Below are 18,926 nucleotides of genomic sequence, written 5' to 3'. Positions count from 1 at the left end.
TGCTGATATCGGTGTACCAGCAACAAGTAATAGTAGCAAATGGGCAACTTATCACACATCTTCCTGTAAGATGGGTCTGAATCATGCACTTCAGGATGATAAATGAGTTTGAAAGGAGTAATTGGATTGTATAGCTTGAACATGAAAGACCTCAAAAGAAAATTGTCAAAGAATCAGTTTGATGGTGCCAGCAAAACAAGGCATGCCATGGAATACATTAATGCATCCACTCTCCTAAAAAGAGTCAGACACATGCGAGTTTTAGGTCCCACCAAAAGACTTACACTCTATTATATACAGATGGCTTCTGTCGACATCCTATTCCCACATCACAGATTTCAAACTTACAGTACTGTTGCTTTCAGTCATCCTCTGCTAACATTTGTAACACTCATTATGCCAATATGTTAGTCTTTGATTGCATTTAATGGCTGAATGCCTCATAAATTTGCTCTTAAGGGGATATTCTCCTGAAGATCAGATACAGGGATAGATGTTTGATCTCCAACCCTGTTGATGAGTTATCTGTCCCCAAGAGTAAAGCCATTTTTTTTACTTTGACTATTTCCCCCCTCCCTGCAACAAAACACTTCGCCCTTAGATGAGTAAATTCTACTTTTCTTAGACCAGTAGTTCTCAACCTTTGATTTTTCAGATGTTTTGGACGTATCTCCCAAATGCCCAGAGAGCATAGCCAATGGTCAGAAGTAGTGGGGTCGGAAGTCTCATACCCTCTAACTTTTCATAGATGAAATCCAGGGCAGGTGTGGCCATGCAACATCAGAGTGGTCAAGATAGCAAAAGTTATAATGAGGAAGAACACACAAGCTAGGAGAAACTGCAGCAGTTTGCTTCTGCCTGAATTTCTTCTTTTCTCCCCACCACTATTGGAGATCACCCTGAGACTCCTGAGGATGATAAGTTCACTGATGATTTAGAGAGGATTGTGGGATTTCCTGGGCCTCAAAGTGATGGATTCAAGTCAGGGGAATGATGCTTCTCTCTCTGAGAAATCTGACTTGGAAAGTGCAGGACTTCAAGATCAGTCTGAGAAGCCAGAAACTGCAACATTAGATAAGGAGTCGGGCAAAGAGAAGGCTCTCAGGAGAAAACACTTGGAGCTACAGAGAACAACAAAGGTCTTCATTTACAGATCAGAGCAGACAATAGGCATCATAGGTCAGAGTGTTTATATGGGAAAGCTGAGGAAAGATTTCATGGGGAAAATGTGACTTCATGGGTACCTATTAATTAGCAAGTTGTTTACCTAAGAGTTAGTTCAGGCAACATAGCTTTCAAGTGTGAAGCTAGGCCTGAGTTCTCTGGTTCTTATCTCAAGTCAAGCTTTGGTTTTGGATTTAAGTTTCCTGGAAGTTTTCTATGTTCTTGTCTTTATATTTCTGCTCAAGTTTTGTCGTACTTGTGACTTTTTGACTATTCCTGGACTGTGTTACCTTGGGAACTGTATGAGACATGTCAATAATTTACAAGACAATAGTGATCAATTAAGATGGCCTTTCTCACCTCCAAAGACTCTGAATATTCTAACCTGTACACTGAAATCAATTTGAATGTAACCACTTATGGATTATTGTTGTGATGTATTGTTCTGAGCTGGAAATGGAGCCAGTCCCAAGCTTCTCAAAAAACTTACTAAAACTAATACACATCACAGATGCTAAGTAGATTTTATAGATGAATAACAGATTATTACTGTTATTATTATTTTGTTTCTTATCCTCCTCCTCTTCATGGCTCGAGGTGAATTACAGCATAGTTTAAAACACATAATCTTTGTGAACATTCTATAATATTCACATATTAAGAATATTTCTATACACCAGGTATTTCATAGCAAAGAAAAGCTGACAGGAGGCTTTATTCACAGTGTCAGACTGGGCTACAGGCCTATAATATCCATGCCACCATTCAACAGAATGCTAAACTAGAATAAATTCCTAGCCCAAGGTGTGGTCTCAAGACTAAGGCTTTAAGAAGTGGAATTGTAGACAAAGAAAATCTTCCTATACAGGTACAGCCTTTCTTTATATTCTAGAAGCTATAAGGACAGCAGCAAGCAGGCAACCAACGGCAAATTCACTCCCCCACACTCCTCCCAGCTACGCCAAAGGCAGGAGCACATGAGCTCTGAAGTTTTCACAGGAAAGCAAGTGATCTCATGCTCTTATCTCACGAGCCATACTGAAGTCAATTATGAATTCCATCCATAGTAGGGGTGAAACAATCCTTTCATGCTACATTTAATATCTTAGGATATAAATTCCCAGAATTATTTTCCAGATTTATTTATTTATTTATGACATTTATATGCTGCCCTGCTCACCCCGAAGGGGACTCAGAGCGGCTTACAATATATATATACATATATTATATTATTAGAATAGTACAATATCAGCATTAAATATTACTATTAGCACTATATTGCAATATTATTAGTAATATTACATATAATATAAATATATAATTATAATATCTTATTATTAGTAGTACAGGGTTAGTCAAAATGCATAGGCCAATAAGCCATTCAATTGAATGGCTTATTGGCCTATGCATTTTGACTAACCCTGTATTATATTGCATTGCATTATAATATTATAAATATTATATGTGTATACTATATATTATACTAGCTTGGGGACCCGGCGCTGCCCGGGTTATTTGAGGAAGGCATTGTGTGCCAATGTTGGTCTTTATCAGTTATTTCAGTGGCTCGCAGTGGTCTCAGGAAGTTAGTGAAGGTACTGCGAGTCCCATCATCTGTGGTCCATCCTCCTCCAAACTGCACCAGGATGGAGAGTGGGTCATGGGGGCTCTGTGTGCCAAGTTTGGTCTTGATCAGATTGGGTGAGGGTCACAGCAGTCTCAGAAAGTGAGTTAAGGTACTGCAAGTCCTGTCATCCATAGTCTGTTCTCCCCCAAACCTCACCAGAATGTTGAGTTGGCCATGGGCTCTCTGTGCCAAGTTTGGTCTTTCTTGGTATTTGGATGAGTGTCCTGTGGTTTCAGGAAGTGAGTGAAGGTATTGCAAGTCCCATCGTCCATGGTGCATCCTCCTCCAAACCACAGCAGGATGTAGCGTGCGTTATGGAAACTCAGTGTGCCAAGTTTGGTCTTCATCGGTAATTGGATGAGGGTTGCAGTGGTCTCAGGAATTGAGCAAAGGTACTGCAAGTCTAATAATCCATGGTCCATCCCCGTCCAAACCACACCAGGGTGTAAAGTGGGTCATGAGAGGTATATGTGAAAAGTTTGGTCATCAGTCATTGGATGAAGGTCACAGCGGTCTCAGAAAGTGAGTGTTGGTACTGCAAGTCCCATCATCTATGGTCCATCCTCCTCCAAACTGCAGTAGGATGTAGAGTGAGTGAAGGTACTGCAAATCCCTCAGGCCCTTTCCTTTCTCTTCTCATCCACTTAAGAATGTTAGAATGTTTTGGGGGGTTTTTTTTGTTTATTTTTGTCGTGTCAGGAGCAACTTGAGAAACTGCAAGTCGTTTCTGGTGTGAGAGAATTGGTTGTCTGCAAGGACATTACCCAGGAGACGCCAGGATGTTTTGATCTTTTACCATCCTTGTGGGAGGCTTCTCTCATGTCCCTGCATGAGGAGCTGGAGCTGACAGAGGGAGCATATCCGCGCTCTTCCTGGATTCGAACCTGCGACCTGTGGGTCTTCAGTCTCTGCACCACCAGGGGCTCCTGTTGAAGCTGGCCAATCAGAAACCATAAGCAAAATTCCTTTCCCCTCTCAGCCACTTGAGGGCTTTAGAATGTTGAGGCTGGCCAATCAGAGACCTTATGCAAATTGTACGACAGTGGCAGCCAATCAGAAAGCTGCCACATACATCTACGTCCGCCGCACACATACATACATACACACGCTGATTTTTATTATAGATATAGATATAGATTACATTACAGATATATTATATACAATACCTTGTATTACAGATGAAGACTAACACCCTCCAATGTTACACAGAATGAATGTAAGAAGAATGTAAGAAGCGGGGTAGTTAATAAGACGCATTCCACATCCATAGCATATCAGAGTCTTTAATGTAGGCATATCTTCTCCAAGCTGTGAACCTGCTGTGAATTATCATAAGTAGAGGCAAATTACCATATGTGCTGCCCAACAGAAAATTCAAAAGGTGCCTTACACCATGTTGGTAAAAATATAATAAACTGCCTTATTGATTTTTTGCTTCTCTTTAACCATACCCCACATTAAATCGTCTAGCTGAGCTAGGCTGTCTCAAATGCCTCTGCCTGGTCCTGAATAGGGATTTCATTCATCTGAAGTATACCTTCAGCTTTTACCACAGTTTTAAGAAAAAAAGGGAAGCTCCTAAAATAAAATATTACACTAGTCACTGCTGGCCCAAAGATAGTATATACAGCAGAGAGCAGGAAGGAATAAGAAAACTGAGGTCAGCTGCAGCAGAAAGCTATCACTGGGGCCTGAATTGTTGACTTATAAATCAAATGTTACTGATGTAGTGGGTCTACTCTAGTGAGAACTAGATATACTAACCATTTTGGATTTTTTAAAATATAGTTGTAAACTGCAGTATTAAATTATTTCTTTAAGTCAGGCAAAGTGTGACTTGATGTTGTTACAGAAGCCAGTCATTCTTCCAGATTCCACTGAAAGAAAAATTGCAATGAAGGGCAGCCCAACTTTTAAATAGCTTGAAGGGAGCCCCTCTGGTTTTTAAAGAGGAAAAAGCCAGCTTTGCTTCCACTTCTAGTTTCAGTTTATTTTGCATTTGGGGGCAATTTAGGCAGTCCAGGGGGCCTGAATATATTCCTGAGGCAGAAGATTGCTCCAGACTCACCAAACAACAACAACAACAACAAAATCTTTATTTGTACCCCACCACCATCTTCCCAAAGGGGACTTGGGGCGCCTAACATGAGGCCAAGCCCAAAATACAATGCAGCAAAATAAAATACAAAGAAGCAAAAATACCATCAAAATAAATATATGAAATAACAAAATAAAATAAACAGTTTCAAAATAACATGATAGAGAAATAGAACACAGTGGGCGGGCCAAATGTACTAGGATAAAATTGATAAAATCCTGGATGAGATAGGTAGTGGGAGAATGTGTTTCTGAGGGAGGAGCTCAAAAGGAAAGAACAATGGGTTAGACCTTCATTAAGGGTGGGGCAAAAGTGCATCATAAGGACAGAACTGTAGTTGGGACAGACAAAATATGGAATATATGTTCACTCATCAAAGGCACACTGGAAGAGCCAAGTTTTTAGTTCTTTCTTAAAAGCTGCCAGGGCAGGGGCTTGCCTAATCTCACTAGGCAGTGAGTTCCAAAGCTGAGGGCCCACAGTGGAGAAGGCTCTCCCCCTCGTCCCCATAAGTTGTACTTGTGATGAAGGTGGGAGTGAAAGGAGGGCCTCCCCAGAGGATTGAAGAGATCGTGCAGGTTTATGGAAGGTCACGAGGCTAGGTGGGTCCCAAACCATTCAGGGCTTTGTAGGTGATAACCTGCACCTTGAATTGGGACTGGAAGATGAACGGCAACCAATGGAGCTCCTTAAACAGGGTTATTACACTCTAAATTTAAAGGTCTTTAAATTATCAGGCTGATAGTTTTGCAGGAAAGTCCCAGAAACAAAGTGTGCCTCTCATCTGAGGATCAACCCAGTTAAATACAGAGAGATTCACCCGCAAAGGATGGCTATCGTGTGAAGAATTGCACACAGCAACACTGTGTCTAGATCAGCGATGAGCTGTGCGCCAGCAGAGGGACTACAGCACCACAGATCTTCCATGTAAGTAATAAAGACATGAACAAAACACCCCTCCCTGCTGGTGCCTCTTTCTCCTTCAAAAAGGAAACCAACAGTTGTCCCCCAAGAGGCTCTTTCAAGTTCTCCATGGGACTGGAGAAAGGCAACAGGTTTTAAAGGAAGCTCAGAGTCCTTTTGGAGAGGCATTGCTTCACACAGTACGTGCATTTCTTCTGACCCGCTCTCTCGCTGCTGATCAGTGTGCTTTCAGAACAACAGAGGAACCTTGATACATACCAGCAGAAGAGAGATGCGCATAAGCGTTTTCTATTTCTAGCCACTTTCAAAAGCCTGAAAAGGATTCTTTTGCTGTCTCTGCTCAGAATCTGTTCCTCAGCTACAGCATTTCATCCTCAAAAGCAACTCTGTGGAGACACCCTACAACCCAAAATGTGGCTGTTCTTTTAAATGCATGGAGAAAGACGCCACATGCCGCGAACAATAACAACTATGTTTGAGACATGGATTTCTCAAACTCAAATTCAAGGAAATGGGAGGGAGAACTACTAGCCTTCTTCTTCTGTGGATGTAGTAAGTGTGCTTTGAATCGGGGGGCCTGATGGACCTTTAGAATCACAGAGGTTGTTGTTGTTGTGGTCCTTCAGGGCATCTCTGACTTATGCTAACCTTAAAGTGAGCCCTCTGACTTATGGTAGCCTTAAAGTTAGGTTTTTCTAGGTGAGATTTGTTCAGAGGGGGTTTGCTATTACCTTCCTCTAAGGCTGAGAGAGTATCCAAAGTTGTCCAATGGATTCCCAGGTTTGAGTGAAGATTTAAAGTCTTGTTTCTAGAGACATAGTCAAACCATGACACTATTTTGGCTCCCAGTCCTTCATATCTAGTCCCCCTTTCACAGTTTCATACGTCCTCCCCAGAAAATGTTCCATGTCATTTATGACACTGGTAGGAGTAACTGACTAAAGGCTACATGCAAATGATCCAAAAAATCCTGGTACCAAAATAAAACAATCATCAGAAAGAGCCCAGTTTCAAATAAGTACAACATACTGTAAAATATGATACTTTATAAATAGGGAGCTGATGAAGACTAGCAAGCAAATGGATTCAACAAAGGGTCCCGCCACTCAATAGGTGTAGTATTCTCCCAACAGATCTACCTTTGGACTCCCTTCAAATAACAGCTTGGATGGGAAAGGGCCCTCTTTCCCCTACCCCATCTCCAAACACAAATCTGTGCATGAAGGAGCACAATAAAGTGCTTGGTAGAAAATATCATGTTATCTTTCAAAATCCATGTTCAGATATGAGCAGGAGTCATTCACTACCACCACTGCCCCAAAACCAGGATTCATGATCTTGTGTGTTTTCTGATCCTTCAAGTGGTTGAATTTGAGATTACTGGAATGTAGGAGAAAAACAGAATGGATCGTCACACTGAATACCTTTTTGCTTTGCAGAACTACCTAGGCTAATAACAGCACAGAGCTCACTTCTGGGAATGTAAACACAAGCCACTAGGTCCAGCCTGGATGCTTGTCTCTGACCTTTTGCATAAATCTATCAGTCCTGACCCCTTTTCCTTGACCTAGCACCTCATGTGACCTCTATTATTCATGTTTACATCCACTTCTTTTTTGGCTTTCCTCTAATAAACTCCTACTCCACACTATATTCCTACACAACCCTGTGCAGTAGTCAAGTCTCAGAGAGAGGATGACATGCCCAAAGGCACCTAGCAGGGCCTAAAAATCTGGATCTCCAGTCCCCAGGGGCAAAACTAACCATGACACCATACTGGTTCTCTAACATTAGACTCCATAGAACTTGCATTTATAAATGGCACATTCTTTTATGCTCACTGCCCTGAGGATACAGTTGGACCTATATGTCCAGTGTACATCAGTTTTACATTTGCTTAGTCATAAGTCCATTTTGTCTGCAAGTTTTTAAATGCAACTTCTTAAAAGACATGAGTCTGCAAGTTTTTAAAAGATACAAAAATAAATTTTAATTGATCCCTTGATAAAATATTCTTTTAATCCATTTTTCTTATAGTATGCATTTTTTGAGCCAAGAACTATTCTCATATTCAAAGAGGTATATAGTTTGAGGGAAATATCCCATTACTGTAAGTCTGGGGACATTATTTTCTAAGACTTCAAGTTTCTGAATTACGCAGGCAACTATACCACTGGCCCTGTAGGTTGGGGGACTCTGGGAGTTGTAATCTAAATTGTAACATTTCCAAATTCTGGTTCTTAGCCACATATGGTATTAATCTAGGAATTATAAACTAAGTAGGTTTCACTTTAAAAAACCCCCACACAGATTGCACGAAATCCTTCAGCATTTCTAACTGTGGGTAGCAGGTGAATTGTGTTCATGGAACTGAATGGGCGTTAACTGCAGAAAAATATTCACACAATTCACAGCATATTGATGCCAGCTGTACAACACTAAAATGTTGAGGCTACAATTCTAGGCATGTTAATCAGTAAAGTGTGATTTACTTATGATTAAACGAGGGAAAGCCAGAGTGGTATAGTGCTTTGACTATGACTCTGCAGACTGGAGTTTGAATCCTCACTCAGCCATGGAAATTCACTGGGTGACCTTGAGAAACTCACACTCTCTCAGTATCAGGAGAAGGCAAAGCCAAAGCCCTTTCAAACAAATCTTGCCAAAACAAATCTGAGATAGGTTTGCCTCAGGATCACGATAAGTCAGAAATGACTTGAAGACACACAACAACAAAAACAAGCAAGGATTAGGAGAGAGAGCACACAATATTATGTTTTTGAGGTTTTCTAAACCTAAATCATAATAAGCAATCCGAAAGTTTGATCCTTTATCATTGGTTCTCAACCTGTGGGTCCCCAGATGTTTTGGCCTTCAACTCCCAGAAGTCCTAACAGCTGGTAAACTGGCCAAAACTCCTGGGGACCCACAGGTTGAGAATCATTGTTTTAGATGATTTTGATATTCAGTTCCCAGAACTCTCTGTTGGCATAGCCAGTACCGAGTGTAGCCTAAAATACCTGCCTAGGTGATCCATTGTTGTTTTTGTGTGCCTTCAAGTTGTTTCTATCTTACAGTGATTACATCACTGAGTTTTCTCGATAAAATTTTCTCATACAGGTTTGCCACTGCCTCCCTCTGAGGCTGAGAGAGTGTGACTCACCCACAGTAACCCCATGGATTTTCATGACTGTGTGGGGAATTGAATCTTGGGATAGTCCTATGTTCAGGACCTGATCAAGATATTTTGCTGACTGTTGAATTGCCCCTCTAGAGCACTCAATCCACTACAGTGGGTCCTTGGTATCTGCTAGGATTTGGTTCCATGACACCCCCCCCCCCCCAAATTGGACACCAACATCCATGGATGTTCAAGTCCCATGATATGCAATGGCACTTTAAAATGGCATACATTATATAAAACAATGAAATTAAAAAAAATTGGATTTTGAATGGAATTATTTTCATGATGTGAATGGTGAAATCTGTAGATGCAGAAACTGTGGATATGGAGGAGGGCAACTGTACCTTGCACTTCTTAAAACAGTGAACTGTCATTGTGGAGACAACAAACCCAAAATACCTCTGAGAAGAACTGAATGAATAGAAACCAAAATGCTCCATGGGGAATAGCATGGGTTCGGAGTGTGTTCATTGGTAGTGTTTCGGAAACTAAAGAAATCTCTGAGAGCCACAAGATTTAAATAATGCAATGAAGACAGCTTTGAAGAGTCAGTTGTAATTAGCAGGGAATATTTTAATCACTGGACTTCAAACTATAGATATGTTTGTCCTTTTGGAAAATTGGGATAAATTCTGTGACTGTAATAAAGTGTGGAGAAGCTAATCTTAAAGACGGCCTTCCTTTTCAAGTGGTAGCTGTTCTTCCTATTAGAACAGACACAATTGCTCTGATATCTGTCTATTACAATGTTTTGATGAAAGGCAAAGTTATTTGCATGAACTGATTAGGTGCTAATTGAAAAATGCGATGATCAGTCAACACATTTGCTTTAATTGGGTTGCAGCTTTACTGATAACAAGAGCAGCACCTGGCATAAACAGCTGTTGGTACCCACTTTCCTTAGTGCTCAGGATGGCTAAAAGTCAGGGATAATGGAAGCTGCAATCCTATTCTCCACCCTGGTTTATGCGTGTGTAGTGTGGCTGCTCCTTTCTGACTCCTTACCAGTCCAATGAAAAGATATCAATACCACGGAAGCAGCCAATATGAATCTAGGGACGGCAGAAAATTATTATTTGGTTTGGGATAGTTGTGTTTCCTCTTTTTGAGAGCTAACAGCAATGTGATCCAGCTCTTGGAACCTAAGCTGCGCTGATTAAGTGCAAATTGATTTTGTAAACACTCTCTGCTTCCCCCTTCCCGGCAGAGGAAGTGTGTTGGAGTGATTTCCGAATTTGTTAACAGGTACTAAAACACACACTCACACAAGCTGCGGGCCTATGGATTAAACGTGGGATTTTTTGCACTTTGATTGATCTGCTGTCTGGCTCTGAACTGATCTGTTCACTAAATGAATACATTGTATCTCTATGTCTGTGCCACTGTGAAATGGGGGGGGGGGTGATACATTTTCCTTGGCTAGTTAATTCTAGGCCCCCAAAATCTCTCTTCCTGCGGAAAAAAAACCTGTGCATATGGGAGAAAACACTAATAAGGGGCTCAGAAGCAATTTCAGTAGCTTCCTGGTACGTTGTCTCAATCCTTTCCAATCCTAGGAGTTTCACCTGGGATGAATCTAAACTGTAAAATTAATGCCATTTGATACCACTTAGAATCACAGAGTTGGAAGAGACCTCATGGGCCATTCAGTCCAACCCCCTGCCAAGAAGCAGGAAATAACACTCAAAGCAGTAAAATCTCATTCGAAGCATCCCCGACAGATGGCCATCCAGATTCTGTTTAAAAGCCTCCAAAGAAGGAGCCTCCACCACTGCTGTGGCTAGATGCTATGGAAACATGGGATTTATAACTTGAGGAGGGATAAGCACTGTTTGGCAGGGTTAAAGTCCTTGTAAAACTATAGCTTTGATGATCCCACGGCATTGAGCCAGGGCAGTTAAAGTGATGTCAAAGTGCATTAATTCTAGTGTATAGCAGGAGTGAGCAAACTCTGGCCCTCCGGGTGTTTTGGACTTCAACTCTCACAATTCCTTATTGTGGGAGTTGAAGTCCAAAACTCCTGGAGGGCCAAAGTTTGCCCATGGTGTAGATGCTCCTCAGATGTTTGAGGAGAGAGCAGTCTTCCCTCCCCTCCCCAGATGCTTTCTCCCATCCTGGACATTCAACAGATATATAAATCTCACTTGCCTAGTTTCCAACAGACCTCTCAAGATCTGAAGATGCCTGCCATAGGTGTGGGTGAAACGTCAGGAGAGAATGCTTCTGGAACATGGCCATACAGCCCGGAAAACTCATAGCAACCCAGTCCTACCTCCTAAGCGGGATGGAGCTTCCCTGCTGCTCTTTCCTCACAGATGAGCTCCAAAACTGTGGCCTGCGTGGCCCCTCACCCAGAGCCCACTCAGTAAAGTAGTCACAGAGGAACAGGCACAGGCACGGCTAGCAAGGCAATGCAAGACAGCTCTACCTACAGGACTCCTGTTACAAGACTGAGAAGGCAGCATTTCCGTCCAAGCACCAAACACGTCCCATTCCTCACCTATAGATCCCACTCTCCAAATGCATGAGAGGCCAGGCCTTTGGCAGCACCCCTCCCTCCTTTCCTCCCCTCCTTGCCCCTCAGGGGCCTCCTCAGCCTGGATCTGAACTGAAGCATGCGGTTCCTCTGTCTCCTCTCCTCCCGCGCCCACCTCGGCCGCCACCAAACCAGCAATTAAGACAGCATCTTTCGCAGTGACATTTCGGGGTTGTCATGGTAATGAGAGTGCGAGTTGAAAGGCGGGGAAGTACTGGGGTTGGGTTGGGGGGGGGGAGAAGAAGGGAAGGAAGGAAATCAAAGTGCAGGAGCTGCAAAGTTGGTTGGGGAAGGGGACTGTGGCGGGTCCTCAGATAACTCGGGGCACAGAGTCAGGCCAGTGGAGGGCAGAGCACCCTCTTTCCTGTAACACAGACATGGGCCAACGTGGGCCCTCCAGGTATTTTGGACTTCAACTCCCACCATTCCTAACAGACTCAGGCCCCTTCCTTTCCCCCCTCAGCCGCTTAAGCGGCTGAGGGGGAAAAGGAAGGGGCCTGAGGCTGTTAGGAATGATAGAAGTCGAAGTCCAAAACATCTGGAAGGCCAAAGCTTGCCCATTCCTGCTCGAACACTACCTAATACAGGCCCAGAATCCACATCTTCCACCAAGTCAGGGCGGAGTGGCCTATGTTCCAGGTCAATGCAATCGTTGTGGGGGAAGTTCTTCTTCTGAACCATGCCCACCTTTGATTCAAATCCCTTGATGGTTTCGCCCACGAATGAATCCCCCAGGGGTTCATCATCAAAGCTTGAGGGCAAGGGACGCGTGTTCTATGTTGGAGCCCGTCGTCCACTTTGTCACTATTTGTTTGTTTATTGATGAAGCGCCGCGGGAAGGGAAGAGGGGGGCGCTGCGGAGTGGAGCCTGTGGGGAGGCTGCCAGGTGCGGCGGAGTTGACTGTGCGGAGACTCTCCTCCAAACGAGAGCCGCACTGCTCTGTCCTCTCGGTGGCTGGACGGATGAAGCGCCCGGTAGAGCCCAGCCCGCTCTTGGAGGGTCAAAGGCGAGACGGGCCTTTGCAGACCAACTTGGGCGCCTTTCCGGCCCTCGACAGACTTCGCAACCTCCCAGGATGCCTGCCCTAGATGCAGGCGAAACGTCAGGAGAGAATGCTTCTGGGACGTGGCCATACAGCCCGACAAACTCACAGCAACCCAGTGAACACGCGTTGAAGGCGCGCCCCTTTCTTCCACAGAGGCGCGCGGGTGCCTGAGGGGAGGCAGCCGGCGAATGAAGTCCCCAATTCCCTCACACCCGCCGCCCAAAACCCACAGGTTGCCGCTTTTTCCGAAAGCGCCGCGGCAACTTCGCCAAAGCGACACGCTTCCCGCCCTCTTCCCTCGCGAATTCCCCTTCCACTGCCGCGGTCTCGAGAGAGAGAGTCCCCGGACGGAAGGCAAGCGCGAGACGGCCCCCACGGCCCCCACCCCGCGAGCGCACGAGCGCGCTCGCCCCGCTAAAACGCCCGCTTCCTCCCGCGCGCTGCCCGAGGCTCACCTGCAGCGCTGCTCCACCGGTGGAAGGACTGGGCTGGGCTGGGCTGGGCTGGGCTGAGGGGCGCGAGGGGCCCTGGGCTGCCCTCCTCCTTAGTCTCGCCGCGGACCCCGCGCTTCCCGTCCGAGGCCTGCCTGGGGGTCGGCGGAGGGAGGCGTGGCGTCCGAGGCGGGAGACGGAGCCGAGCGGCCGGGCTGCTCCGCGGCTCCGCGCAAGTTGAGCATCTCAGTGGAGTTGCGAGAGGGAAAGTTAGGCAGGAGAGGCGGCGCAAGGGGCCGCCCAGGAGGGGCGTGGCCAGCCCGCCTCACGTCACCGGGAACTTTTAGCCCCGCCCACCGCCTGGGCCAGCTGAGTCACACGTTGAGCATCCTCAGCCGGGATTCGGGAGGTTTGGTCCACCACGTGGGACGCCTTTGCCCTCGGCTGGGACGCCAACTTTGTTTCAATCACAACATCATTTTAATTCAATGGATTTCGAGCATAATGTTGTATGTGTTTAAAGCATTATTTATTTATTAATCGTATCAGGAGCGAAACAATGTATTTGTTTGTTGTTCATTCATTCAGTCGTCTCCAACTCTTCGTGACCTCATGGACCAGCCGTCATCACCCCCAGCTCCTTCAAGGTCAGTCCAGTCACTTCAAGGATGCCATCCCTGTATTAGAGAAAACACAAAATTTAAAAATGTCCTTTGACCAGTAGTTGGACACTTGGAGTGCCTCTGGTGTTAGGTCCTCCATTGTACATGTGCCAGGGCCCAGGTTGCATTGCAGTAGGTGGTCTGTGGTTTGCTCTTCTCCACAGTCACATGTCGCGGACTCCACTCTGTAGCCCCATTTCTTAAGGTTGGCTCTGCATCTCATGGTTTATTTATTTATAGTGTCAGGAGCAACCAGACATTTGTATTACATTTTTAACAAAACAAACAAACAGACAAAACACAAAGTTTGCAAGCTTGGTAGTTGATTCAATGTCCTTTGACCAGTATCTGGCCACTTGGAATGCCTCTGGTGTTGCTGCAAGAAGGTCCTTCATTGTGCATATGCCAGGGCACAGGTTGTATTATAATAGGTGGTCAGTGGTTTGCTCTTCTCCACACTCACATGTCGTGGATTCCACTTTGCAGCCCCATTTCTTAAGGTTGGCTCTGTAGCTCGTGGTGCCAGAGTGCAGTCTGTTCAGTGCCTTCCAAGTCGCCCAGTCTTCTGTGTGCCCAGGAGGGAGTCTCTCATTTGGTATCAGCCATCGATTGAGGTTCTGTGTTTGAGCCTGCCACTTTTGGACTCTCACTTGCTGAGGTGTTCCAGCGAGTGTCTCTGTAGATCTTAGAAAACTATTTTTTGATTTAAGTTGTTGGAGTGCTGGCTGATGTCCAAACAGGGGGTGGGCCGGAGGTGTCACTGCCTAGGTCCTTTCATTATTGGCTGCTACTTCCCTCTGGATGTTAGGTAATGCAATACCGACTAGACTGTAATTTCTCTAGTGGTGTAGTGTGCAGACAGCCTGTGATAATGCGGCATATCTCATTAAGAGCCACATCTACTGTTTTAGCGTGGTGAGATGTGTTCCACACTAGGCATGCATACTCAGCAGCAGAGTAGCATAGCGCAAGGGCAGATATCTTCACTGTATCTGGTTGTGATCCCCAGGTTGTGCCAGTCAGCTTTTGTATGATATTGTTTCTAGTGCTCACTTTTTGCTTGATATTCAGGCAGTGCTTCTTGTAGGTCAGAGCTCGGTCCAGAGTGACTCCCAGATATTTAGGTGTGTTGCAATACTCCAGTGGGATTCCTTCCCAGGTAATCCTAGAGCTTGAGATGCTTCTCAATGTTTAAGGCATTGAATAATTGTCATATGTAAGCCCCCTGGGGTAGAGAAAGGTGGGGTATAAACAGGGTAAATAAATAAATAAATAAACAGCATTATTAAAAAATATTGGGCATGAAATTTCTAACAGGCTGTGTGTATATCAAACAGGAATGAATTTGGGTTCCTGCACAAACTTTGTTTCATGCACAAAAGTATTACATACTGTGTACAAAATTACTTCTAGGGTATGTATATATGAGCCCCTGGTGGCGCAGTGGGTTAAAGCGCTGAGCTGCTGAACTTGCTGACCAAAAGGTCAGTGGTTCAAATCTGGAGAGTGGGGTGAGCTCCCACTTTTAGCCCCAGCTTCTGTCAATCTAGCAATTTGAAAACATGCAAATGTGAATAGATCAATAGGTACCACTTTGGGGGGAAGGTAGCAGTGCTCCATGCAGTCATGTCGGCCACATGACCTAGGAGGCATCTATGGGCAACACCGGCTCTTTGGCTTAGAAATGGAGATGGGCATCACCTTTCAGAGTCGGACGCGACTTGACTTAATGTCAAGGGGAAACCTTTACCTTTATATATGGAACAAATGGATTTTATTTCACTCACAAACTTTGTTTTATACTCAAAAACTGTTTAAATATTGTGCATGAAATGACTTTCAAGGTATGTGTGTATGAAACATAAATGGGTTTTGTGTTTAGCCTTGGGTCCCATTCCCAAAAGATCTCATTGTGTATTTGTGAGTACATAAAACATCCAACTTAGAGTATTCTAAAACCGCAGTGCAGAATTCCTCAAAGAATAAGAACAAATATGCCACTTTCCTGCACATAGACTGTGTGTCAGTCTGGTTCTATATTGCCTTCTTTATTTTGTTGTGAGGGAATCAATGATAGAGCATCATATTTAATCATAGAATCATAGAGTTGGAAGAGACCTTGTGGGTCATCTAGTCCAACACCCTGCCACGAAGCAGGAAAATCGCATTCAAAGCACCCCTGACAGATGGCCATCCAGCCTCTGCTCAAAAGCCTCCTAAGAAGGAGCCTCCACCACACTCCTTCCTTCTTGGTGGCCTACAGAGAGTCCCAGAACCATGAAAATTGATGCAATTGTTGTCAGTCCCTATTTTAGATTAACAACCTGTTGAATAACTTCCAGCGTGATTTCTCTGTCCAGCCAGAGGCTAATGCAAGAGGAATAGATGAATACCATAGTTCTCTTCTTCTCTCCTTAATAGCTCACTTCTTCAATGTATACAAGGCCATGGCTAAGGATGCAGTGACTTGAAATATTTTGAATTTGAAATATCATGGCTTAGCTGTAAGATCATGGTCATGGGGTTCACAGCATATCTCAGAGGGACACTGTTCATTGTAGAGTGCTTTCCATGCCCAAAGCCCCAGGTCTGGCCCAATGTATTTGGCTGCCTAAGGCAAAGGGCACTCTGCTTCTCCATTGTACTTTTAAGTGGTGGCTTGTGTTCTCCTAAATGGTGGACTGGCTTATGCTGTTGTTCTGTGAGCCAGTGCCTGGTAGGTTTCCTGGAAAGAACATAAAATAAAAAGTTACAGATGACACCATGTAACACGATGTTTGTTCCTGGGTTATAAACATTATTTCCTAATTGGTTCTATCATAAAACAAGGAAAAAGTTTATTAAACTGCAAAAATTCTGTGGGACACCCTGCAGCACATTTTGCTATGGCTTTTCAATGAATAACTCATAGAGTCTCAACCAATTCAACCTAGTTTGTGGCAGCCAAAAAAAAAAGTTTCTTGAGTATAACAGCTACTTTCAAAGTAAATACTGCACAATTAAACAGGAAATAACACTTTCAAACCAGGAACATTTTTTCCAAATTTTGTTACATAGTATAATGGGTACAAATATATTACAAAAGCATATTGGGAAAAACATAAATTGCCAGACCTCCAGATAGTTTGGAAAGGCATTGAGCTACATAGCTGTTAAGTCCTATTCAGTACTGGTGACAGGACAACATCCATGTTACCAGATTGTTTTTTGTTTATTTACATATGCCAAGCAAGCTGCATATTATTCAAAACTCTATCTTCTAGCAAAGGGGAACAGTGATGGAGGTGCTACCTTTGCTTCCTCCACACTATCTGTATTTTTGCCCAAAGCTGGTATGGCAACCGCCATTATGGTAGGGTTAGCCATTAATTCTTTGTAAGTTGCACAGCATTTCTTGAAGCGATAACAGGATCAGTGTCTCGGGTTTAACCACAGGTGTCATTGTAATTGGGATGTGACCAGTGCTGAGACTATTGTATATAGGTTGGAGTAACCCTAGGTTAGTTTGATGAGAGTTTAATGAGGGAATGAGTTTGATGGATTGTAAGAGAAGAGAGTTTGTTGTGCATACTGTGTTAGTATTTGTACTGTTTGTACTATTGCTGCAACTGAAGAAAGAAAAGCCTTCCAGTTGAAAAGAACAGCTTTGTGTCTGTGTTGTTCTTGTGTTCCTGAGGAGACATAAGAACCAAATTAGGGAGCCAAATACCTTCACAGCAAGAAGGTATTTGGCTCCCTAACAGGAGTGAAGTGTCTCTTCCACTGTACATCAGGGATTTCATGCAGTTTTGTACACATTACATTCTTGTCATCTCCAAGTAGAACTTGGAAGAACTCTTATGAAACACTTGATAAGAAGTTATCTGCTAGTTGGTACACAGTTGTCTGACAATTGATACCCAAACATGATATTTGCAAGTGTCTTCAGATATGACCTTATTGGATTCCTTATTTTTGTATATGTGTGAAAATTACAGACTCCTTAGATTTTTGTTGTTTTTAAAACTTCTTTCCTTTACAGAATTGCTCCCAATCCTATCAATATGGATGCACATATTTCAATTTCATGTTCTTATTGTGCACATTCCGAATGACTCACAGCACTGACATTGGCTGATGCCTAGGCTTGCTATACTATGCACATTTATAAGGACCCAGAAGTGGTGTTCCAGTTATCTTCACAAGGAAAAGAAACATCGGAAGTTGATCATTACAGAAATCCTGCAAGGTATGCCAGAGTTTACTATATGTTACAAAATAGAAAAACTAGTCACACAATGTGTCAGCGATCACCTGAGGGCCGTACATTACTTTTACAATCAATGGCCAGAGATGAAATTGTACCTGGAACTGCTTGTGTGAGGCAATTACTAAATTACACAATCACTCTCTTCTAAAATCAGGACCTGCACATAAGGGTGCTATTTTAAAGGCAGGACATTCTGTTAATAGTTCTGCTTCAGTAGCACCAAGGGATTTTCAGGGTGGTTGCAGTATGCTTATGTACATCGCAAATAGATGTCTGTCAGAGAAATACATTTTTCTGAATAACAGATTTTCTGCTCTGCAGCAAATTGCAATGTTCACAGTACAACTAGTCTTGTGCTGCTAGTCACATAAACATCCATCTCTGCAAGAAGCTGTCTGGACAACAAAAGCAGCCCTTATTAATGCTGCTTGCTACAAATAAATAGTTCATAGAGCAAATCTAGCCTTACCTCTCCCTCGAAGAGAAGATCACTAAACTGAAACTGTTATACTTTGGACATATAATGGGAAGATACAACTCACTAGAAAAGACAATAATGTTTGGTAAAGTAGAAGGCAGCAGAAAAAGAAGACCACTTTCCAAATGGATTTACACAATCAAGGAAGCCATGGTCCTGAATCTGCAAAATCTGAGCAGGCCTGTTGAGGATAACACAGTTTGAAGGTCTCTCATTAATTGGGCCACTGTAAGTCAAAGCAGACTTGACAATAGCTAACAATGTTACAGACTAGTAGGCCCAGGACTGCAAAATGGGCACACTAGGCACTGTCCTGCTAGTGACATATGGACAATATCTGACCCAGGTGATAATGATGGAAACAGACTTCCTCACACAGAATGGATGTGAATGTATATGCACAGTAAAGTACTAATAATAGTCCTAGATATGCACTGCATATTGCTGCTGTGCTATAGTTTCCCACACTGTTTATTTCGGTAATATAACAAAGTTTTGCTATTCAATATGACGTGTGTAATGCTAGG

General features: G+C 43.6%; 1 protein-coding gene across 1 annotated transcript in view; it reads right to left on the bottom strand.

Annotated features, from left to right (window-relative positions):
- CAMKV (CaM kinase like vesicle associated) overlaps positions 1-13,312 on the bottom strand; it is an 81,779-nt gene extending 68,467 nt beyond the window's left edge. Inside the window, exon 1 of the mRNA XM_060765740.2 lies at positions 13,035-13,312. The gene's annotated coding sequence lies outside the window, so the exon portion shown is untranslated. The remainder of the gene's footprint in view (positions 1-13,034) is intronic.
- Between the last annotated feature and the right edge of the window lie 5,614 nt (positions 13,313-18,926).

Source organism: Anolis sagrei, chromosome 2 (genome assembly GCF_037176765.1).
Source record: "Anolis sagrei isolate rAnoSag1 chromosome 2, rAnoSag1.mat, whole genome shotgun sequence".
Classification (NCBI taxonomy): Eukaryota; Metazoa; Chordata; class Lepidosauria; order Squamata; family Dactyloidae; genus Anolis; species Anolis sagrei.
The sequence above is the reverse complement of the archived record's forward strand: the minus strand, read 5'-3'. Positions and strand labels throughout refer to the sequence as shown.